Source organism: Mytilus californianus, unplaced genomic scaffold (assembly GCF_021869535.1).
Source record: "Mytilus californianus isolate M0D057914Y unplaced genomic scaffold, xbMytCali1.0.p SCAF_9, whole genome shotgun sequence".
Lineage (NCBI taxonomy): Eukaryota > Metazoa > Mollusca > Bivalvia > Mytilida > Mytilidae > Mytilus > Mytilus californianus.
Window position 1 is genome coordinate 32,571,665 of NW_026262745.1, and position 23,322 is coordinate 32,594,986.

The 23,322-nt window shown below is 32.8% G+C and overlaps 1 protein-coding gene and 1 long non-coding RNA gene across 3 annotated transcripts in view; one reads left to right on the plus strand and one right to left on the minus strand.

Moving 5' to 3' along the window:
- The first annotated feature begins 7,999 nt into the window (after window positions 1-7,999).
- Window positions 8,000-23,322, plus strand: part of LOC127715077 (uncharacterized) — a 42,321-nt gene continuing 26,998 nt past the window's right edge. Inside the window, exons 1-2 of one of the 2 annotated variants that reach the window (XM_052221106.1) lie at window positions 8,000-8,062; window positions 15,217-15,638. The gene's annotated coding sequence lies outside the window, so the exon portion shown is untranslated. The remainder of the gene's footprint in view (window positions 8,063-15,216; window positions 15,639-23,322) is intronic. The other variant, XM_052221107.1, reaches the window with a different exon arrangement.
- Window positions 8,117-23,153, minus strand: LOC127715140 (uncharacterized). Its single transcript, XR_007988188.1, has 3 exons — window positions 23,055-23,153; window positions 9,404-9,487; window positions 8,117-8,903 (listed from the first exon to the last, which is right to left on the minus strand). It is a non-coding gene; the product is annotated as an uncharacterized LOC127715140 (long non-coding RNA).

Here is a 23,322-nt window from a genome sequence, read left to right on the forward strand (position 1 = left end):
AAGATATCAGTATTGATTTTTTCCAATAATGTCTTGCACTATTGCTTGAGTATTCAAACGTTTTGCCTTTACTGCACATCAACAAATTATATCAAAATAGCCAACATTTTAGACCTTGTCATTTGTATTAAAGAATATCCATGGACTTACCCCAACACATTTTTTGGCGCAAATAAAATATTAAGTTAGGTAATATCATTAACGGTATTAATTTTAATGCAACAGATGCACATTTCGACAATAAATGTCTCTTTAGTGATGCTCGACGCCAAATAATTTGAAAATCCAAAACTAATTAAAAAACTGAAGAACTTACAAACCAAAAAAAGGATAAAAAGTATAGCCAAAGCCGGACAAGAAATCAGAGCTTTGCATGTTGGAGATTTATTTCTACATTTAAAAGTATTTCACAAATTTTGTATATAACAGCAAATTTCAATAACAAAACATCCGTATTTTCATGACAGTAACGAAGTAATAGCTACTGGGCTAGTTATACCATCGGGAAGTAACATGCCAAGTATTCTTTAGCCTTGGCTCGTACCTTATTTTGTCCAAAAAATTAGTTCAGGTATCTCGCCTGTAACTGCTGCCGTAAGTGTTAATGTGTTATGTCTACAGTGTAAAGATTAAATCCTTTTATCATTGACACAATACAAAAATTTAAATACAAATAACAAAACTTTGCTTGCTGCCTATTTGGATTTTTTTTTTAACTTTTTTCCACACATGGTGATAGTTTATCCAAAAATGAAAAGTTCAACACCATTCTTTTTTACGTTACTTCTTCAGCATTATTTCCGAAGTAGACATATGTTGTGAATGATATGAATAAAGAGAAAAATGCTATATTCGTCAACTATACACCCTTATAAGTCAACTTACCGTCTATCTAAACCATACACGAAGCCTTATGTTGCACCGAGTCTATAAAAGCTGCCGTGTGTTAATTTAAGAGATGTTTTCACAAGATAAAATCATTAACGGAGATACACAATTTTCATTTCGTATCTATTTAACTGTTTGAAATATAACACTATTTAGTAAACATCATAGGTTAATAAACACGCGATTGCATATAAAGACTGAAATTACGAAATAATAGAAATTCACAGTAACATGTTTACATAAAATTTACGTAAACTAAATACTTACTTGTTACTTCTAAAAATACAGTGTTAATGATTTTGAACAACAAGCAGATTCTAAACAATCCTAATTTTATATAATCCTTGGCACTACTCCTTTTTGTTTGAAACTATAGAGCTTTCATATGTTTTAAGAAATTTTAATTCCATAAATAGATTTCCAATCACATGAATGATTTGCTTTATAACACCATCTTTTAATTATTGCAATATAATGTAATATCAAAAGAAGTAAAATTGATATTTTGCGTGTTTTACAATGTTAAAATTTAATATGATATATGATTTCTATAAATTGGACACCTTTATTCCTTCATTCAGCTCACAATCAATATGATGTATGTATGATAATCATACAAAGATGCAATTCTTTGGTCTAATTCCTATCTAGTTTTTATATTGTTTCAACATATTTCACATCTGATTTATAAACGAAACGCGGATTTGGTGTACCCAATTATAAGTTTTGTATCCTTTATGAGTTTTTTTTATTTGAATAGACTTTGATGACTGATATTTATATATATTTTTTATTTCTCATAAATACACGATCAAGCTACAAATTGTTTAGTATGTTATTTTGTGACTGTACATCTTCTTATTCAGAAGGTTTCCTTTTTACAAAAAGTCATGGTCTAGATTTACTTTTCTATACTTTGTGCGTGTACCAAGTCAGGCTATCTGGACCATTTGCTGTTCGAAGTGGTTTGTTTTTGTTTATGTGTGTGTGTGGTTTTTTTAAGGGTCGTTTGCTTCTCTGATTCCTTGTCCTGATTTGGCCATACTTTAGGTCTTTTTGTTTTGTATTTTCAGCATTTCAGCGTTTCTATAAGGGTTTTGAATTTGCAAAGATTTTGGACCCGAGCATCACTGTAGAGATAGTACTTGTCGAAATACGCATCTGGTGCAGTAAAATCAGTACAGTTAACTTGTTAACTGTAACAGTTAGTTGTTGGTTTGGTGAAGTGTTCATTATTTTTTGTTGAATCCTGTTATTTTTTCTTTATTTTACAGGTTTTAAAATTAATCCGTATTGGCACTTTTAGTACAGCAATAGATAGAGAATTAAATATAAGAAAAATCAATCTATCAAATATTTTAAACACATATCCATATTGAAACAAAAATAATGCTATACAAATTTCGACATACATCATTGGCAATCATACCACATCTCCTTATTTTGTATCTGCAATACCATTGGTGGAGAACCCTTTTATAATGTGTCGCCTTTGAAACCACCCAATTTGATTAAATCAGTATGTTGTCCTTGTTTCTTCGTTATTTAGGTTTTGTTATCTTTGCTGTAGTTTAAGAAAAGTACCTGATTTCATCCCTGGCTTTTGATGGAGTTCGTGTTGCTCAGTCTCTAGTATTCTATGTTGTCTTTTTTGAACTGTTGTTCGTAGTTTTTCGATTTTTTGCCATGGCCTTGTCAGTTTTTTTTTAATTATGAGGTTGACTATCCCTTGAAATTACGCCTCTCTTTTAATGAATGATCACTCAGTAAACAATTACAAAACAATAAATCCAATACCTAACAGATATAATAATAAAAATCACTTGTAATTTATATAAATTAGTTACTGCAATACAGATAGTTTTAACTGCAACTGTTATATGGACGATACCTGGTAACATCTTAAAGCAGCCCCTTACCTCTTTATGTTTTAATCCAAAGACGTATTTTTCATTTTAAAATACATTATACGCATACTACTTATGCTTCCATATCAATAATCAGGAATCTTACCTTAATATACGACTTTCTTAATATCCATCTCTATGTCTTTTTTCATGTACGACGGAGTCGCATGTTAGGATACCACCAATTGAATCTCCTACACAATTCTCCGCCTTAACCTTATCAATTTAAATTACGTTGTATCTGGTCGGATAGTGTTTATAAAAAAATATAAGGAGACGGCGGATTAATGATAAAGAGTTACCTAGCTACAAAAGATCAGAGCCAGTGAAAAATGTGGACATATGTGTATTATACATTAACTACTTGGATAGATTCGTCGATATAAAGATATATTACGGATTACAAATGTGTCGAGTTTTGTGATTGGATAACAACACAGAGATGTCAGTATATATTCCGGAAACTGCCGGGGTATATACGACGTTTTTTCCCCAAGTGGAACCTCAATAACGTCATCATGACGAATGTTGCTATGTGACGTAGTCAAAACTATACAGAACAGTGAAAGAATGGCAGAGGCTCACAAAAAGGAAATAATTATGAGGATCCGTCAATAATACGTTTTTAATTTAAAATCTCCCGATTTACATATCAAATATTAAATTAATGGTTAAAAGTGTTATTATAAACTATTGCATACACGATAAAATTATTGTTTGGTTCAATTTCGTCAAAAAAGGCTTAAAAATCATTGATGTATTATTGGCCTGCAAGTCAAGAGGTAACGCATTTAAAATCCACAGTTACCTCTTGATGTTTTTGAGAGTGAATTTTGTTTGTACCTTACGGGTGCATTTCCAACCTCTCCTCCTTTCATTATATAGAGACAGTTTTCTCTTGGTCTCTTATTGTAACATATATATGTTTTATCATATTCAAATACCGTCAATAACCCAAATTCGAGGTAGATTGAGTGAAATTGGAAAAAAAAACAGCACTCATTATGTCCCCAAAATCCCACTCCTGCTTGACATAGTCTAAGCCTCCCGCTGAAAATCAATGTAAAATTGTGGGCTTATACTACAACTCCTTCCTAAAGAATCACTATACCATTATTTGGAAATCATTATTTATTAGATCTGGATCTTTGCTACATCTTTAAATACCAGAATAGTCATCTGTTCTGTGAATTCACCAATTGTGTCCCATTTTCAATATTTACATGTTGACTGAAGCTTGAATCGCACGAACAGCGATATATGTATTGCAGGAGAGTTCCTGTGATTCCTTAAAATATTTTTGTATCTTCTTTATAGATATATGAGATTTGAAAACCACTCAACTACTGTTGTTTCTAATTTATTACTTAAAAATGATGAAAACACATTTAACTGATTCCTTGTCCGGGTTTGGATAAATGTTTGGGTTGTTAGGCTTTGTTTTTGGATTTATCAGCTGTTCAACTTTGCATTAGGTTTTGAATATTCAAATATTTTGGTCCCGATCATCACTGAAGAGACATTTATTGTCGAAATGTGTACCGTTTATGTTATTACGAACTCATTAGTTTAAGGTTTCTAAGCAAATATTAAATGCATGTGTACTATAATTTCAAACCTGCTGGCCGAGAAAATGGTTGACTAGTGAGTGATTATATTTCTTTATCCTTTAAAATGCTAGAAAACAGCTTTGACACTAGTATACTTAAAAACTTATTAAAAAATTACTGTATAGTGTTATAGAACTATTAGTAATAACATCACATTATGTTTAGTTGAGCAATACTTCTTTTTTTCCGTTTATTGATAACGTAGCTGAAGAATGAAAGATAGCCTAGACAACTTCAAGTTCTATTTTCAATATATGTTATACTTCTAAGGAAGACTAGATGCAATTATTCTTGTCAATAATGATGTGTTTTATGTCCGTAATGCTTTATATTTTTGTGATAGATATTTCATGTGGCGATGATTCTTCCTTCAGAGTTTCATTTACTTTGTTCCAAAGTGTGGAAAAATGAGAACAATTCCATTACAGCAGGTGCATATCTTTAAAATACTTTCAATCATCCTGTGAAATTTCAGGTATCTAGATTGAAAACTGCAGGAGGAGTTGATTACACAAAACTTGTACGCTCTTTCATAGATTTTGCTGAAAAATGACTATGTTAAAAATGAGAACAAATTCCTCAATGAAATTTTATAACAGTAGGTCACAACTTCAACATACATGTATGTGCAATCTTCTTGTGAATTTTCAAGGATCTGGGTTGAAAACTTTACTCATCCGACTTCGTTCGACCCGGTCAAAAATGTTCCAGTTCCAAACAGGTAAAGATCATAATGAAAATAAGTAGTGATTTATATAAAATATTTACTATAATGCAGGTAATTTTCAAATGCAGCCGCTGTACACGCACTGCCTGTTAACATCTGGTGTCTAGCTCCTCTTTTTATTGGCGCTTATGCGTGCTGTATACACTACCGTTTATATTCATTAACACTAATCCATAGAGGTTGTTTTCATCTTGAAAAAACATTTTTGAGATAGAGTTGATACTAATAGTAATATCACTCTACCATATTTATGTACTCTACCTTATTATTGTTATGCTTTTTCTTATTACGATTAAGACGCGTGTTTAGATGTAATCAAATTTACCTATTGCACAATTCTCTGTCTTAATCTTAGCAAATTCAATGACGTTTATCTGGTTTTATCTAGTTGGAAAGAATTTTTATAGATCTAGTGGCATATATTTCATGCATGTTCAGGACGAGAACAAAATTATCAATTAAAACAATAATAATAAATAAATAATGGCCAACTACGGACCAACCAAAGAGATTTTGAAAATGTTCCTAAAGTGAAGAGAGCGGTAGTACTCTCTACACGAGGCATTGTATTTTACCTCCCCACTGTGACTTGACGTGGCTGCAAATTCATACATCTCGCACACCCAAACGGACACCAACCAAGTGTCTAAATGTCTGTCGGAAGAAGACCAAAATTGACCATATTTTCCATACCCCAGTCACCATCATTATCTAAAGTAGGTTTATTTCTTAAACCCTTGTTATCATGATACTAAATATCTGGTTAGATTTTATTAGAATATTAGAACATGTTTTGCTGATTATTTTTGCAATTTAAAGTTTCTCTCTTTCTATTATACTTTTCAAGATAATAGGCAAAAATGAAAAAAAAATGGTAAAATTTGTCATTAAAGGGCAATAACTCCTATAAGAAGTCGTCTGACAGTTTTGACGAATATGGACAATTGGTAGAACTCAACATTCTGAACATTTCAGCTCCCCGTCAGATTTCCTCTATTTATAACGGTTTTCAAAATAATAGACAAACCTTGCATTTTACCCCTATGATCTATTTTTAGCCATGTCGGCCATCTTGGTTGGCAGGCGGGGTCATCGGACACATTTTTGAAACTAGATACCCCAATGATGATTTTGTTAAATTGGCCCCAGTAGTTTCAGAGGAGAAGATTTTTGTAAAAGGTAACTGACGACGACGGACGACGATGGACGACGGACGCCAAGTGATGAAAAAAGCTCCTTTGGTCTTTTGGGCCTGGTGAGCTAAAAAGGAGATATGAATTACATTCAAGACATAATCAGAAAGTACATGTCTCTTTATCTATGATAAATGGAATTTTCTAAACTATGTATTCTTTTAGTTTACATTCATATTTGCGTGATGATCTCTGATCATGATTTTCAGTCATTAGTTTAGTATGACCAAGTTAGTGTAAACAATATTTTATTTTGAAAATAATAACGTAAACATTACAGTATGACAGTTTTATTAGGATTGGAAAACAAGTGACCAAGTTTAAACTGTGATACTGATTACTAATGATTCTTTTTTTAATTCAATGATGAAATCTATTGTTTGCCTTTAGCAACCTACAGATCCATCAAAGAGTTTTTGCAAATGTTCCTGTTCCTAACGTGCAATGAGAGGTGCTACCCGCTAAACGAGGCATCGTATTTTACGTCCCTATTGTGAGTTGGTTGCCATTTGATATCGTTCGCCTCTCTTTAAGCATTGGTCATTCTAGAAATGTATAAGAAGACAATAACTTTTAAAACATTTGAAAAAACACATGTTGAACCAATAGATTGAACAGGAATTCATACATTTCAGTGCAACAGCAATTGAAAAAATATCAAGGTAGCAGAATGCAATTTCGTATCCAAAATTTCATGTCTTTTTGTGCATTTTAAATCATTTATTTGTTTGATAAGTTTGTTTGATAAGTTTGTTGCATATTTGTTATTTTCATTTACTAGTACTGGGTCAATACTGTTGCTAGTTGACTATAAGTCCCCGATGGTATCATCAACTCAGTAGTCATAACATACTATTCTAAAAGATCCCGTTTATAAATTAATTTTAAAAATCCAAACATATTTAGATACTAAGGTTTAACTGCCTCAGGCAATGTTGACCCTAGATAAATTTGGCTTTTATTTTAGGTCCCTTTGGTCATATAACTCTTAACGTTTCTACATATTCATACAAACCTGGCGTTCAAATGTTTAAATTTGAGCTATGCTGACGAATGCACTTCGGACGAACGAAATTTATAAAGTGTTATTATCTTAACTGGGTCGAAACCGCTTCTGGTGGACTATTAGTTCCGATGTATCGTTAGCTCAGTAGTCATTAATTCTATACTGACATGATTTATAACCTACAATCATAAAATACCCCGTTGAATAATTAAGAAATTTTTAGAAACTAAGGTTCAAATTTCCTCAGCGAAAGTTAACCTTAAATAATTTGGCAATTCATTGTAGGACCTTTTGGTTAACTAGCTCATAATGTTTCTACGTATTTATTCATTGCTTGCTTTCAAATGTTCAGGTTTGAGCGTTTCTGATGAAGGTAAGAAAAGCGCGCATCGGACACACGAAACCTATACGCTATAAAGTGTTAGTATCAATAGTTAAATTGAGCAACAAAAGAATCATGTAATTTTTGGAAATCAAGCAAAACAAATATACAATATTAAAAATTATAAGACAAAAGAGAAGAAAATCGACATAAGAAGTTTTAAGGTCAAATGTTGCTATATACTGTTATTTCCTCAATAGAACCGTAATGTAATATTTTATTTATTCTGGTAACATTTAAGAAAGGTTAACATTTAATGTAGGTTTTAAAGTCACGTGAGAGAGTAGTTTCCGGTTTACACCCTACATCATGTTTGGGACACACACCATTTCCTGAATCCAAAACAAAGGTTAGACATTTAAACACTACTTTTTTTTATAAAATTGAAAACTAATCACCCACATTTAATGTTTTATAAACTTATATAGATATATATTACAGAAACAAATCAAGAGAATTATGGTAAAAGCTAGGGTTGCGACATTTTACTATGATATCTTGTAAAACTTGTAACTGAAACATTTTATATATATATACATATATATATACACGTCTAACCATGTGACAACTTTATGACAGACATTCTCCATTGGATAACACGTGGTTATACAGGGCTAACACCATATATATATAATTTGTTTCAAATTTAGCCCAAAATGTTAGATCTGCAAATTTGCGTTACCAAATTTTTGTTCTTCCCTCAGCGGGATTCGAACCCTTGCGTCTGTGACATCGTGGCAACACCGCTTGCACCGTGTCCAGCTTCCTAGACCACTCGGTCACCTATGCTACATAAAAATATAGCTTTCGGTGGTCGATGTAATGCCTTTCCTCGTCGGCTTTATCAAGGGTTGTAACACAGTACATGGTGTATAGTGGCAAGTAGATAGTGTACCTTTCAGATTAGCTATTTTGTCTGTCGTAAAGGATGATGAAGTTAATTACCATGCCGCCACATCAAATTTTTAATTTTATCATACACGTCTAAACATGTGACAACTTTATGACAGACATTCTCCATCGGATAACACGTGGTTATACAGGGCTAACACCATATATATATAATTCGTCTCAAATTTAGCCCAACAATGTTAGATCTTCAAATTTGTGTAACAGGTTCGTTTGCGATGTCAATAACAACAAACTCAGTTCTAGGGTTCTGATGATTTAATACCAGTTTAAAATAAACTCTGAAATACAATATCACATTCGTAAATAACAGTTCTGTTTTATAAAACACAAGTATATTAAATTACACAATATAACAATTTGTAATAGTAAAATACCATACTCTTTATTACTGTATACTACACTACGATGTGTATAATGTATTCACTACGTAATATCAGATTTCACGTGTACTTTCATAACACATTGTGGTACACTACACAAGAATGTAACCCTTGTTAATAAATTGTGTACTATATAATTTTTACTGGTTTACTATTCGTACGGTACAAAATTAAAGTTAAAACTGCATAAATAACATTAAAATAATAAGAATATAAGATATTATTTGTTCTTATCATACTATTATATTACAACAATAATTTTAAAAGTTGTAAATATTATTTTTATAAAGACTTATCAAGTCAATATTTTACATATGCTTAAAACCGCACATCCAAAGGGACGTATCCATAACGTTTTGTTTACAACATTACATAATTTGAATAAATTTAACTCTTACCACTTGTGGAGTGAGTTTTACTGGCAAGGAAATAGGCACAGCATACAATTTACATACTCTGCATATTACTACATCAATAGAGTCCTAAAACCAAAATATAATCATAAACATTCGGACTCGTAAGATATTAAAATATATAATCTGACAAAATATCTCAAATTCATTCATAGTTATACTTCTATCATTACAGTGTATAATATAAGTCTACTAATGAATATCAACATTAACACTTTTCCTTATTTTGTTTGATATGCCGCCATTTATGAAATATCACTGAATTATCTGTGTCAATAATCAAATAGCTATGCAAATTATCTTATCCTATATTCTTTCGTGACAAATAAACGGTAGGCATTAAAAAATATGTAGCACAAAGCTAAATGAAATATTCTCGGGTACATCTATCATACTAATGTAACAAACAAACTTTACGAGGAGAACGAAGTCAGACAATAGAAACTTTCTTAAATTTATCATTTACATGTGAAAATATTAATTATATAACAAAAAAGTTAACTTACATCAATCAGTAAATTTTTTGTCTCCACAATAAATGAAAACAATAACTATAAAGTATACAGGTGAACATAAATCGGGACACACAATTTATGTGACTGCCATTTTCAAGTTCCCGTTCAAATCTACCTGGGTCAATACAAAGCAATCTAAATTGACCACGAAATCACAATAACCAATCAAATACGATATTTTAAGTAAACGAACCCTTCTGAATATTCATGAAATCACTATAAAAAGTAAAGTGTATATTTGCAAATAAATAATTATATTCCTTTCTCAAAATTCAAGATGTAAAGTTTTATAATAAATACACACAATTAATTTAAAGTATTTAATAAAGATATTTTTACTATTATTTAAAGAGACGTAAACATGACACTACTACATTCTCCCCTCTGTTGAAGAAAATGACTTCCATGTCATTTGGTCTTTCTCCCCCTATTTTGGAAACTTGTCGTTCCCGTCAAGCTGTTTACATTAGCAACTGTTCTGAATAATCTTGATGATCGCCCTTGACAGTTCAATCTCTTGTCCTCTAAATGGCCTGACTTTCCAACCAATGTACTTTTTCCATCCAATCTGGTTTAGTGGTGGCCTGCTTTGCTGTTGTAACATAATCCTGCAGGTACTTCGGTGGTTGTCTATTCCTCTGAGGTCTAGCTAATGTCGTGGTTTCTGGTATTTGACGTGGTGGTGTAGGTAAATATCTACGTCTTCTTTCTATAACCGGTTGTACTGTTGGAGTTTCATTATCTGTTGGTTCATCTGCCATTTCACCTAGAGATAGATCATCCGTCAACGCACTGCCATTATCTGGTTCTAAAGCGTCAGCTTCAATATCCTGACCAGTCGCTGCAGGTTCAACATCCTCTGTTCCAGGGGTTGGTTCTCCAGCAATTTCAATGTCTGAAGGTAAAGCGTCGTCTGCTAAACCATTAACCTGGCTACTACCAACGGCATCATGCATGGTCGTCACCAGTGTTGCTGATAGTTACATCATATATCTCAGGTCTTTGCACCATATCTGCTTCACTGCCAGTGTTGCCCGGTGTACTCCTTCCTGTCACCATAATCCAATACTTCTGCTCCGACTCCTCATCTGATTCCGATGCAGTCATCTTTTCAATGCTGTCCCCAACAGACTTCGTCGGTGGTCGTCCAAACTTTTTAGGCTTTCGCTTCTGTCTAGGTGCAGAAGTTATCTCAGACTCGTCAGTCTTTGGCAGAAATCCAATCGGAAGTAGATGATTGCAATGAAGTGTCTTCTTTCTTTCAGTTCCGTCTTCTTTCTGGACCACATACACAGGTATCTCTTTGTTAGACTGATTAACAATCTGGTATGGATCTTCTTCCCACTTGTCAGCTAGTTTGTGTTTCCCGTCATAGGCCAATATCTTAACTAGGACTCTGTCGCCGGTTTGTAAGATTTCTCCTCTAGCTTTCCTGTTATAATTGTACTTCTGTCTGTCATTCCCTATATTTGAGTGTTTGATGACAACTGGTATGCCTCTTTCAATCTTTTATGTACGGTTTCAATGTAATCGTCACTGGTTGCTTTTGTTCATTATCAGGAAGGTTGAAGGCGATCTCAATCGGTAGTCTTGGCTCTCTCCAAAACATAAGGAAGTAAGGTGAGTATCTAGTAGTTGTCTGTCTGGTGCAGTTGTAGGCGTGGACCAATCCAGCTATGTGTGCTTTCCAATCTTTTTTCTGCGTTGTTTCCGGTGTACCTAACATACTCAGTAAAGTTCGATTGAAACGCTCAGTATTCCCGTTGCCCACAGGATGGTAAGGTGTAGTACGTGATTTCTCCATGCGAGTGATATTACATAGTTCTTTCTTTAATTATCTTGGATTCAAAGTTTGCACCTTGGTCGCTGTGTATTCGTTTTGGAAGGTCGTGTACTACGAAATAGTTGAAAAAAGTTTCTGCTGTTGTCTTTGCTATCTGATTCCAAGGTATACCGGGTAAAGTGATCGGTGATGACAAGAACATTCTCAAAACCTCCTTTGGATCTTTCCAGTGACAAATAATCCAAGTATACTACCGTGTAGCGGGTTATTTTCGCGGGTGTAAAATTTCGCGATTTGGGGGCAACAAAGTATACGAAAAATTTTGGCGGTTTTTATTTTGGTGGATTCTTAAATCACAATTAAATATTTTGGTGGATACTGAAATTGTTGCAGTTAAAAAGTTGTAAAACTTGACAAACAAGTGTCTATTGTTATGGTTGATTAATAATTTTTTTTATCGAAATTACCTCTTATTTATTGATTAGTTTCTGATACAGTTAATCATTAGAATACCACTAACTTAGATAATTATTTGTTACAGGTATTCAAACGTCTTGTAAATTTTACGATTGATTAGATTTAACCGGACCTTTGATGTACTTACTAATTAGGTTACAAAATTATCTTGAGTGTTTACAACTCTTATATAGTTTGACACTAATTAATATGGGGTAATTACCTGATTAGAGTACCTTACACTCTTATTCTAATTGACACTTATTAATAAGGGTATACACACCTGACAGTCATTTTATAAAATACATTAATGTACAATGCCCTTTGGCATTTATCTTGTTAAAACTAACATATACCGTTATTGACCTGCCAACAGGGAAAACTAGATCGTTTACAAAATCCTTTCACCATGTTAACTTCGAAACTACCAAACGTATGCATAAATTTTCGCGGAATTTATTTTCGCGATTTTCGTTTATCCGCCAAAATAAGCGAAAATAAACACCCCGCGAAAATAACCCGCTATACGGTAGTTCAAGTGGTTGGTATGTTTCAATGTTAACTAGTGGGCCCTCTAGTTGGTTTTTTCGTCTTATGCATCTATTGCATTGCATAATCCACTGATCTACATCTCTGGTCATCCCATATCATACAAATCTATCTCGTATAAGTGACAGTGTCTTATCTCGTCATTGGTGGCCCATGTCATCGTGAAGTGCTTTCAGTACTTTCGGAACGCAAGTTTCTGGTAAAACAAGCTGTTTAACTGGTTGGCAATCTAATGTAGCTTCTCTGAACAATACTCCATCTTTCAGTTGCAACTTGGCGAAGTTATTGATGAACCATGTATTCTCTGGTGATCTTTCTCGTTGTTCTTTTGTTGGCTTTCGGTGTTCGGATACCCAGTAAATCCATTCTTTCATGCTGTAATCACTCTTTTGTTCTGATTTAATGTCAACCAAGTGTTGTGCTGGTAAAGGATGTATCATCTACGAGTGCAGTAGTATTCAGTGACAGACTATTTACGAAAGGTTGAGTATGCTGTAGATTGCAGATGGCTCTTACAGAAGTAGCAGCTAAGTTGGATGGTGTACGTTCAAGTAACTCAGGCAATCTTGATAAAGAATCAGCATCGGCATTTTTGGAACCTGGTCTTTAGATGATGTTAAAGTTGTATGATGCTAATGCTGCAATCCAACGGTGACCAGTTGCATCTAATTTGGCTGATGTTAGCATGTACGTTAGAGGATTGTTGTCTGTCAGTACTGTAAAGGTGTTTCCATACAAGTAGTCGTGGAATTTCTCGGTGACAGCCCATTTTAATGCCAAAAATTCGAACTTGTGCACTGGGTAGTTTCGCTCGGTCTTACTGAGCCCTCTACTGTCAAAGCTATGACACGCTTCTTGTTGTCCTGTACTTAATATAATACAGCTCATAAGCCTTGCATGGATGCATCGGTGTGTAACTCAAACTGTTTATTGTATCGTGGAAAACCAAGTAGAGGTGGTGAAGCTAGTGCTGTTTTAATTTAAGTGTTAAAGCCTTTTCTTGAAAATCTCCCCATATTCATGATTGACTGTTTGGATCTCGGTGGAGGCATGAGGCATTAAGTCGGTGAGTGGTCTGGGTATTTTCGAAAAATCTTTGACAAACTTCCGGTAGTATCCTACAAAACCAAGGAAGCGACGAACTTCTTCTGGTGTTGTCGGACTTGGCCAGTTTGTTAATTTGTCTATCTTTGCAGGATCTGGTTTTATGGTATCTTTGGAGACGATGTGACAAATATATTTGACTTTCTATTGAAGGAAACAGCATTTCTTTGGTTATAGTTTATTTCCGCTTTCTCTTAACCTCTTCAGTACTTTCTCTAATCGTTCAAGATGTTCCTCGTACGTATCGGAGAATATGATAAGATCGTCCAGATAGATGAAGCATATGTCAAGATAGAGGTCTTCTAGGATCTCTTCCATTAGCCTCTGATATGTTGCTGGGCTGTTGACTAGTCCAAACGGAAGGCGGTTAAATTCGTAAAATCCTATCGGGCTGACAGTGAAAGCTGTTCTCTGCTTGTGGGACTCTTCTACCTCTACCTGATTGTACCCGCTCTTCATATCAAGTACTGTATACAACCTGTTACTAGTACCTCCTAGAGCGTCTAGTATCTCTTCGCTGCGTGGTAAAGCGTAGGAATCTTTCACGGACCGTTGATTAAGTTATTTGTAATCAATACACATTCTGAGTTTCCTATCCTTCTTTCGACAAAGCACCACATTAGATGACCAAGGTGAGTGTGAGCGTCGTATTATTCCAGCTGTGAGTAGTTGTTGTAGATGTGTACGAACTTCAGCAAACAATGCTGGTGATATACACCGATGTCTCTGCTTGAACGGTGTACGTATCATCAGTAGATCAATTCTATGACGAACTGCATCTGTGTGGCCAATGTCGGTGTCTGAAATACTAAATACATCTCTGTACTGTCAAAGTAGATTTTCTAACTGTTCATTGCTCAATAAGTATGTTGGTAAGTTGACATCGTTCAATACATCATAATCTGTATCATCTGGTATATCTATATTAGCAATTGAGACAGGTTGCAGCTCACAAAGGATAGCGTTAGGTGAAACAATTATGGTTCTCGTTGTTACTGATGTGTTCAGGTACTAATCTGTTGTGTCTGTATTCATAGTTGACAAGTGTTGGAGCAATGTCTAAGTCTTTAGGTACTGCTGCCTTGTGTGTTGGCTGAGGTATTCCACATACAGGGTTGTACGGCAATTCATGGTCCATATAACCTTGAAACATGATATATCTATTCGGTGGAATACGAAGAGTCTTTCCCTCTGCGCATTTGAACAGTGCTAATCTTTTGATTCTCTTGTTGAGTTCTTTCTCTCTAAGTAAAAGGCACCGAAACGTCATATAGCATGGAGTGAACAAATTGGCGTTTTGCAGAAATCGATTACCAAACCGTTGTTTTACATTATCCATTGCTCTATTCAATACGTTGGTAACAAGTAGCAAAGGTACACTCTTGTTGTAGGTGCTATCAGGGACTACAAGTAGTAGGCAATGTTGTGGTATATCTGATGGTGATGCTCCAGGTAACTCTAAGTCGACAGTGGTGTAGCCATGATATGGTAGGTTCTCTCCATCAGCACATTCGATGAAAGGATTCGCTGACGGTGCTCACTGTGGAACCTGTGTCTAATAGTGCTGTAGTTTGGATACCATTTATCTTGACAGTGACTTCATTGGGTTTGCCTAGTAGTTGATCAGTGACATCTCGTGTTGACTGTTGCTGTTGGTATGCACATGTTCTATCCTCAGCGTTGATCTTCTAGAAGTTGTAAGCTTGTCGTGAATGGTCTAGTCGTACACGGTAACAAATGGCTATGTGGTTAAGTCCTCCGCATTGATAACATACGATAGGATATCTTAGTGATGGAATAGGAGTGGGAGCAGGTGAGTAGTTTTGATCGGCTTGGTTGTCAAAGTAGTTGCCCCAGTAGAGTCGCTGTCTACGACGATGGCGTTTCTTCTTTGGACCATACTGTTCCATGATAGATTGGAAGAATGTAGTAACCTAACTTAATAAATTAGTGCCAACTGTGTATACAACCTTCCCTTATATTCAACGACAAAACAGAAAAACAAAATTATCTATATGTCTATTTAGGTGTTTCAAAAACAAACAAAAAAATGTTATAATTCTCTTATATACAACTATTAACTACATTTCCACCACACTAGAGTATCATAATCACAATAGATCAAAATGGAAAAATTTTAATCAATAACCAATACTCAATTCTACAATAACTAAAATACACGAACAAAATATCAAATACACATGGGTGTGTATTGGTTAATAAATATTACCAAATATTAAAATGATTGTACATCATATGCAAATGAGTGCACCTTAAACTGTCACTTGTTTCAAATCTATTTAATCATACTATAGATTTTTTCAAGCTGTGTCAATTTCAACACAGAGTAAATGTACTTTATACTATAACTGTATACGATAGTGTTGCTTTGTGTATAAAAATGTACTTTTAATGTGTAAAAGAAATGTCAATGAATTAAGCAAGTACGTCTGCACTTTCATATAAACAATCAATCATCAAATGATGATAATGTGCAATGAAAAAACTTTTTTTCAGTGTGCTTATGTAAAATGTTCCAGTGTGAAAATGTCAATATGTAGGACGCCAAAATTTTTTTTCAAAGTCCAAAAGTGTATGTATGAATGAACAATGTCAATGTGTAAAAATGATTAAGTGTAACTAAGTTCAAGTTGAACGGTGGTATACCAATAACACTACATGTATGTATGCTATCTATCAATCAATGTGTGTTGCTGTAGTAAGTAAGTGTTGGTGTTACAATGCAATATATTAATCGACCAATATATGCTATCTTAAGTTTCCTTTATGTAAACAAATTAATGTAGGTGTAAAAGAAAATTTTCAAAGTTTGTAAGCAAACTATTTCAGTATACAATTATGATATATATGTAAGTAAAAAGCCTACCTTAAAAAACTAAATTACAATTCCAATTCAAATCACAATAATATGAAGTAATTCAAACGACAAAAGTACTTTTTTCAATTCGGAAAATCAAAAAGTCTAAGTTACTAAAAGTAACTTCCGATTTCACAAATCTTCAAAACTGGAAAAGGTAAATGTTAATGTAAATAAACACATGTGGACATCAATGGCTATAAACATTAGCACGTGCATCTTTGGACGTCTGCGTTTTGTTGATAAACATACACACCACGTGGTCTCATCGGTCGTCTGCCTCGATGGTCACTGAACACACACACAGTGGGAAATCTAGTGACAAAATATTACCTCCCCTGTAAACACTGGCAACTAGATCTTCTCAATGTTTGTTCCATTTTAGCAAGGACGCTATCAATTATGAATTCACGGAAAAACGTTCTGGTAAATAGTGAAAAAAGAAATAAATTGAAATAAAAACAAACCTTCCTCTCAATGTTATCATTTCCCCTCTTAAGTAGCAAATGACGAGTACAGCAGGCTATAGAAGCTCGGTGTAAAACTGGTTTAAAATGTTGCTATGCAAATTCCTGAAGTACAAACTTTAATTTATTTTTTTACTGTCTGTATTCCTCTCTGGAACATGCTAATTTTTCGTACATATGTATAGCTAGATAAGAGAAAGTCAGGAAAAAAATTCCAAAGGAATCGATTGATATGCAGCAAAGATTGACACTTTTGAAATTAAGTTACTAAGCAAAATCAAACAGACCTTATCTCGATGTAAACATTGAATGTGAATAGATCGAAAAGACCGCAAAAACCTTACAAAATTCGAGACGACCTTTTCTTAAAATTGTATACAAAATAGTAGAAAGATACCTACTTTATAAAAAAAAAAGGTTATCTTTAATTTTTTAACCTGCACAGAAATACTTTTAAATGTTTATATTGACGAAAAGACAATAGTTCTCTATTGTATGTACATGTGACAAGAGCAGACCGGTGTGCTCGATAACTTAAGGAGTGTAAAAATAAGCATAGTTTGGGAAATTGTAACATGCTAAGGAATTTTTGGAACACTCAGAAAATTGGTGACGCGAAAGAACTTTCGATTTTGTATGTTCATGATTTTTTCCAATTTTTTTTATCAATATGCAGCAAAGATTGGCAGTTTTTAAATTTCAGTTTTACAAGCTTCAAAAGTAATTATCTCGATAAATACTGAACATAAAACATCGTGTATTTTCATGTAAATTTTTAATAACACAGTTTAACAAATAATTTCTTTAGAATGTACAATTATCATTTAAAAATAACTTTTGATCAGTATCGTCACCGGTATTGTTTTATTATTGACTTTCTCGACTCTATCATAAGAAGAGTGAATTTTCTTTTGTTTTCGTTCACTGGAAATCCCACTGCACACAAATATCGGTAACTCTAATCTGAGTTGACTGTGCCATCAATCCATAAACTACGTCAGCGCCTATTTGTAACCGGGTCATTTGTGATGTCAATAACAACAAACTCAGGTCTAAGGTTCTGATGATTTAATACCAGTTTAAAATAAACTCTGAAATAACAATATCACATTCGTACATAACAGTTCTGTTTTATAAAACACAGGTATATAAAATTACACATTAGAATATAGCAAAGTGCTCTCGACCAATGAAATTGTAGGATTTGGTGTTTCTTAATTGTGAAGAATGAATGTAAATCATGTTCTTAATAAGGGATTATCCTACTGTTGAGGCCTACTTACAGTTCAAAACAAAGAGTTTCTATGAATGAGTTACAACTGCCCTGAATCACATTTATCAGATTGAAAGGATGTATCGCACAGTAATTGAAACTGGCTATAAAAGTTGAATTTTGAAACAAACAAAAAAATCAAAATAAGTTGAAGTTTACTGGTGCAGTAAAATTGGTACCTTTAATGTTATTATGAAAATATTAATAACTTCAAACTACTAAAAAATGTAACAATATCAAAGTAATGCAAAAAAAAAGAAAAAAAAGTTTTAAAACAAAATAATAACCTAAATCTTTAGCTTTCCAAAATCTGATTACTGGACCAGCAGTTGGGAAGAATTGTTATTTCCAATATGCCGATAAAATGAAATAAAACAGGAATTAATAATCTAAGTTTTGAATATATTTAAAACTTTTAAAGTCATTTTATTTGAAAACCCCCCTGACATAATGAAAAAGTAATTTGATTTAAAAGCCGGACCAAAATATTGGCTGTGAAATATAATAAGTTGTAACAGAAATGTATTTATTGATTTAAACTGTAAATAAGAAAGGATAATTCCTCACTAAAATATTAAATGATTTATATTCATGCTCACAATCAGTAAACATGTACAATTCCTACCTTTTCTTTGTACTGTTGTGTCACCTAATGTCAATAACGCATTTTCTTTTATATTTCCCAAATTATAAGAAAGTCCTGACATCACTAAAACTAATCCATAAATGGAATGCCTAAAAAGGAAGTTATGCATTAATTAGAAACATTGTACTGACAATGAAACTAATTCTTGAATACAACCAATCAAGTGATCATTTGAGCCTTGAGCACTTTACAATATTGTAAGTTTGTAAGAGAATGATAATCCCTTACTTCATGATAAATACTCGCTAACGCTCGTCCGTACATATACTTAGCGTTAGCGAGTACTTATCATGAAGAGTCATGTCAGTGCAATGTTTGTAATTAATGCGTGACTTCCTTTTTAGGCATTTCATTTATGGATTAGTTTTAGTGATGTAAGGACTTTCTTATAATTTTGGAAAATATAATAGATTGTGTATTAGATGACACAACAGTACAATGAAATGATAAGAAATGTTTTCTGATTGTGAGTATGAATGTAAATCATGTAATTTTTTATTGAGAAATTATCTTTTTGTTTATTTACAGTTCCAATCAATAAATTCAAAATTTGAGTTACAACTAAATTTTATTTTACAGCCAGTATTTTAGTCCATTCCTATACATCAAATACTACTTCATTATATCAGGGAAATGTTCAAATACAATGCCTTTAAAAGTTTTAAATACATTCAAAAGTTAAACTAAATTCATTTTTTTTAAATTTTATCAGAATATTAGAAATTACTATTCTCACCAACCGCGGATTCAGTCATCTTAGTTTTTGAACGAGTATAAGCTAAATATTTAGGTTTTATTTAATTAGGTCTTTCCACTTTTCTGTGGAAAGACCTATTGTATTTGTTCTGATTATTATTATTTTCTTCCGCAAAATTTTGTTCTCGCGTAAAATTTTTGTTTCGCAATATGTCGCTAAGATATTTCTTATATAGTATCATACAGTTTATGCGCTTTTTATTTTCACCCATACTAAGCAGAACAATTTTCTTTGTAAGATTTATCTCCCTGAACACTGTTTTCCTTGTGACTACATCTCCTCCGTAACCGTAAAAGAAAGCGACATTTTTTTTTTATAAAATTTGGTCGTTATATCCTTAGCATGATTTGTCCTATTTTGACCGAAGCGATATGAACACTCCATATGAGAGTTATTTCCCCTTGTGTATTTGATATAAGTGATATGCATTTCTATCTTTTAAACCATAAGTGATAGAGACCTAGGATCTTTTGATTTGAGGTCCTTGGTAAAAAAAAATGAAAATTAGGTCAAGGTCAAAGGTCAAGGTCATATTCAAAATTTTGATTTTGGCTTATTTTCACTTCTTTTCAAAAATCGTATAAGATATCGACAACATATTATTACTTAATTGTTAGTTGCGACATGTTGTAACACATAAATTTTGGTTTTAAGGGTGGGCTAACATTAAATTAGAATTTTCTCCCCTCTTGTATTTAAAAATACGCGTATGGTGATATAACTCATTAACCATATATAACTAAGACCTAGGGTCTTTTGATTTGAGGTCCTTGGTTTATGACCTTGAAAATGAGCTCAAGGTCATAGGTAAATTTGACGTTCTAGATTTTGACATTTGCTTTTACCTCATATGTATACATGATAAAGCCATGGGACTTTTTGCATTAGGTTGCAAGCCATTTGACCTTGAAAAATCCAACCGGAAGTGACCTTGTGTAAACCGGAAGTAGCTATTTTTTGTACTTATTTAATATAAAAGTATATAGAACCATATGTTTTTGGAATCAGTGTCAAGTAAACATTCAAATTATACTGGAAGTAACATTTTTCAAACCGGAAGTGACAAATGATCTCCCTTATTTAAAAAAAAATGTATAGAAACCATATTTTTTGGAATCAGCGTACAATAAGCTATCAATTGACGCTGGAAATGACATTTTAAACCAAATTTTAATATTTTCATATCAAAATAGATCTTTATGGGTGGAAAGACCTTCAATTGTTCTCTGAACAATTGGTTTTTAATTTTTTTTTTTTCTTCCGCCTAATTTTTTTTTCTTGCGTAGTATTGTTGTTTTATTAGATGTCGCTTATATTTTTGGAATATGATATCGTACAATTTATACGCTTTTGAAACTGACACTGCTTAACCGAACACTTTATGTTGTAAGAGTTGTCTCCCCAAACACTGTTTTTCTTGTGGCCACTACTCCTTCGCAACCGTAAAAGATTATGACAAATTTATTTTACCAAATTGCTCGTTATATCTTTAGGATTAGGTTGGCCATTTGGACCGAAGCTCTCCAGAGACTCCATATGAAAGTTATTTCCCCTTATGTATTTGATATAAGTGATATGCATTTCTAACTGGTACACCATAAGCGATAAAGACCAGGATCTTTGGGTTTGAGGTCCTTAGTCCAAAAAAATAAAAATTAGGTCAAGGTCAAAGGTCAAGGTTATATTCAAAATTTAGATTTTAGCTTATTTTCACTTATTTTCAAGAACCGTATAAGATATCGACAAATTAATTTTAATAAATTGTTACTTGCGACATGTCGTAACACGTAAATTTTGATTACAAGGGTACGTTGATCGTAAAGGGGAGTTTTCTCCATTTTTATATTTAAAATTACATGTATGGTGGTATAACTCATTTACCAAGTATAATAAAGACCTAGGGTAATTTGATTTAAGGTCCTTGGTTTATGACCTTGAAATAGAGCTCAAGGTTAAAGTTGAATTTGACGTTCTAGATTTTGACCTTTGCTTTAACTTCATATTTAAACACGATAAAGCCTTGGGACTTTTTTCATTTGGTTGAAATTTACATGACCTTGAAAGTCCAACCGGAAATGACTTTGTGTAAACCGGAAGTAGCTTTGTTTTGTACTTAATTGATGTTAAAGTATATAGAACCATATATTTTTGGAATTAGTGTCAAGTAAACTATCAAATAATATCAGAAGTGACATTTTTCAGACCGGAAGTATCAAATTATCTCCCTTATTTCAGCAAAATTGTTTAGAAACCATATATTTTTGGAATCAGCGTACATTAAGGTATCATTTGACACTGTATATGACATTTTAAACAGTATTTTAATATTTTCATATCTAAATTTTTTTTTATCTTTATTAATTTTCATATCTAAATGAATCGTAAGAAGTGGAAAGACCTTCAATTGTTCTCTGAACAATTGGTTTTTAATTTTTACTGGTATACTATTCGTACGGTACAAAGTTAAAGTTAAAACTGCGTATATAACATTAAAATAATTAGAACATAAGATTACATTCGTTCTTGTCATACTATTACATTAGAACAATCATTAAGTTGTAAATATTATTTTTATAAAGTAAGTCAATTTTTTAGATATGCTTAAAATCGCACATCTAAAGGGGCATAATCTATGACGTTTTGTTTACAACATTACATAATTAAAATAAATTGACTCTTACTACTTGTGGAGTGAGTTTTACTGGCAAGGAAATAGGCACAGCATACAAATTACATACTCTGCATACTCTGCATATTACTACATCAATAGAGTCCTAAAACCAAAATGTAATCATAAACATTCGAACTCGTAAGATATTAAAATATACAATCTGACAAAATATCTCAAGTTCATTCATAGCTATACTTCTATCATTACAGTGTATAATATAAGTCTACTAATGAATATCAACATTAACACTTTTCCTTATTTTGTTTGATATGCCGCCATTTATGAAACATCAATTATCTGTGTCAATAATCAAATAGCTATGCAAATTACCTTATTCTATATTCTAGCTGACAAATTAACGGTAGATAATAAAAAATATGTAGCACAAAGCTAAATAAAATTGTCTCGGGTACCTAGCATACTAATGTAACAAACAAACTTTACGAGGAGAACGAAGTCAGACAATAGAAACTTTGCTAAATTTATCATTTACATGTGAAAATATTATTCATGACTATAACAAAAAAGTTAACTTACATCAATCAGTAAATTTGTTGTGTCCACAATAAATGAAAACAATAACTATAAAGTATACAGGTGAATATAAATCGGGACACACAATTCATGTGACTGCCATTTTCAAATTCTCGTTCAAATCTACCTGGGTCAATAAAAAGCAATCTAAATTGACCACGAAATCACAATAACCAATCAAATACGATATTTTAAGTAAACGAACCCTTCTGAATATTCATGAAATCACTATAAAGAGTAAAGTGTATATTTGCAAATAAATAATTATATT